Here is a 2,657-nt window from a genome sequence, read left to right on the forward strand (position 1 = left end):
TTAATTCACTCCTAGACTTCTGCTGTATGCTGTTTAATAATCCTTTCAGAGTATATTCCAAAGACAAATAAATATAATAAATGAATGAATTAATGAGAGATCACTGGAGATTAGAGCTGAACAAGCCATTAATCAACTGCAGATGGGGCACTGTGTCAATTTTCATAGTACATTGTGTGATAGGTACTGTTGAGATGAAAAACCTTGGAGCAAGCACATTAATTTCACCTGATACATAGTTTATGACCATAGCCTCCCCCTTACCACCAATGTGCCATTAAGCTAAGAGCCTGTAGCCAGATTCTCAACACTAGTAGGATGGCAGAGTTATTTATCTAGTTACCAAACCTTGCACAATCCATGTCCCTAGTGTTAAGTACATCAGGATCAATATTACCCATGCCTCCAAGGCCAATGTCATGAAGCTCTACTATATGAAGAAAAATTGAGCCAGCCTAGTATATTGGAGAGTCCCTTGGAATGACTACCTCAACTCCTTATGGGCATGGTGACCATCTGTCAGTTACTATTCTTACTTACTCCCAAGCTTTAATAAGACAGCAGGCAAATAACAAGCCGCATTGATTTGCTCAGCTGGTGTTTCAGCATCATGTCATATTCCCCTCCTCATAACAAATATATTAAGTGAGGGATATTGGAGCCCTTCAATGAAAATAAATGACACAGAAATCTAATATGCCATCTGCATACTTTCCCTTAAATCTCTTTCCTGGAGATCATGAAAATACTTTTTACTTTTAATTACCCTTTCCAAAATAAAATTAGAAAATGTCGGTAATAGTGTACTATAATTTTTTTTTTTCCATAAAGTTTATTAATAAACTCAGAGCATACAATAGGTACAGGTAATACAAGGTATCAGTCGGAAATACAATAGGAGGTAATACGCATACAGCAAACAAAAAGATACATAACAATACATAGGCAAAGAATCAGACGTAAGTCATCCCAGGGAAAAGAAAACGGGAAAATGAGGACATGCAAATGCAGGAACATTAAAGGCATATCTGGTCTCAAGCCCTTATTCAGCATATTGGAATCACAGCACTGGCAGGGTCGATGATATATAAGCTCAGTTACCGAGCAGCAGCAAAGAGCAGGGCCAGTGAGTCAAAGGTATGCATTGGAAATGTATACAGTAGGTGTGGAGGGGGGGGGGGTGCAAGGGTTTGTAGGATAGGGCCTTTTACTTTTGATGAAACTGAGGTAACCCACTACAGGTTGCCAGCACGTGGGTAAAGGGTTCGGGAAAGGAGATATGTAAAAGTAAAACATATGTGCAGCTGGAATAGAGGGGAAGAAGAAAAAAAAAAAAAAAGGGGAGGGTAGGGAGATGGGGGGTTGGGGAAGGGTCGGACGGGGAGGAGGTGTGGAGGAGTAGGAGGGTAGGTAGGTCACCTTTACTCAAGACTCCCAGGACATGAGAGATACGTGCAACCCTGGCAGAGAAGCGAGCTGGGGACAGTTGCAGGTGTAGCAGGGTGCCAAGCGTAACTTGCTCCAAGCAGTACAGGACATCAAGACAAAGGACCTTAATCACAACCTTAAAAAAAACAGAGAGCCGATATATCGCCAGAAACACTACGGGGTATCAGAGAGGTTCAGAATCAGTCAGCAATGCCCATGAAAGAACGATATTCACTGGTCGTTTGGAAGTGAATCCAACAGGACCACGTATGAGAAAATTTAGTAGGGTTATCCAGAGAAGAAGCAATCAGCTCTTCCATTTCAGCAATTCTGTTTAAACGTATGAACCAATCTCGCACTGTGGGGGGTGAACAGACCCCCAGAGAACCGGTAAGCAGAGTTTAGCCGCGTTAAGCATATGCATGGCCAGAGATTTGAAATATAGACGTTTGGGAAGCGGAGTGTGGTAGAGGAGAAGTTGGGCCAGAGAGAACTCAATATCAAGAGTAGACACCGAAGAAGTAATCCAATGTACCTCCTGCAAAAAGGGCTGAACCATAGGGCAGTCCCACCAGATATGAAGAAGAGATACAACAGGAGCCCCACATCTCCAACAATTACTAGGTCTGGATGGATCAAAATGATGGATTCTAGAAGGTGTATTGTACCAACGTGTTGCCAACTTGTATCCGTTTTCTTGTGCCGAAACATTCAAGGAGCACTTATGAGAAAAGGTAAAGATTTGGTCCCAATCAGAGGAAGAAAAGTCAATGTTTAAGTCTCTTTTCCAAGTTTTGCAGGTGGGAAATGAATCAGAGGTTCTGTCACCAAGAAGAAGCAGATAGGTAAATGATACTAAATGCCTCCGTGGTTCAGCCTTTGAATAGAGTGACTGAAAGGAGGTGAGAGGGCGGACCCATTTATGGCGATATGCAAGAGAGAAAAAAAAATGTCTGATTTGAAGATAGGCCCAAAAGGGAAAGGTGAGATCACCCATAGTACTTGCCAGGGAAGAACAAGACTTCAGCTGACCTTTGTGAAAAAAGTGGTTCGCCAATACTTGACTGTGTGGCCAATGTGCTGATGGAAAGGACTTATGCATACTGGGCGGGAAGTCCAGATTGAGGCGAAGAGAAGTTAGTGGGTTGGGGGCATCGGAAATGGAGGCTGATTTACAGGCTAAGCTAAAGGTTTTAAGGGAAGGACCGATTATTGGGTGTAGGAGGAGG

The sequence above is a fragment of the Staurois parvus genome, unplaced genomic scaffold, assembly GCF_062004578.1.
Source record: "Staurois parvus isolate SC_StPar_1 unplaced genomic scaffold, SC_StPar_1.0 ptg001197l, whole genome shotgun sequence".
NCBI classification, from domain to species: Eukaryota; Metazoa; Chordata; class Amphibia; order Anura; family Ranidae; genus Staurois; species Staurois parvus.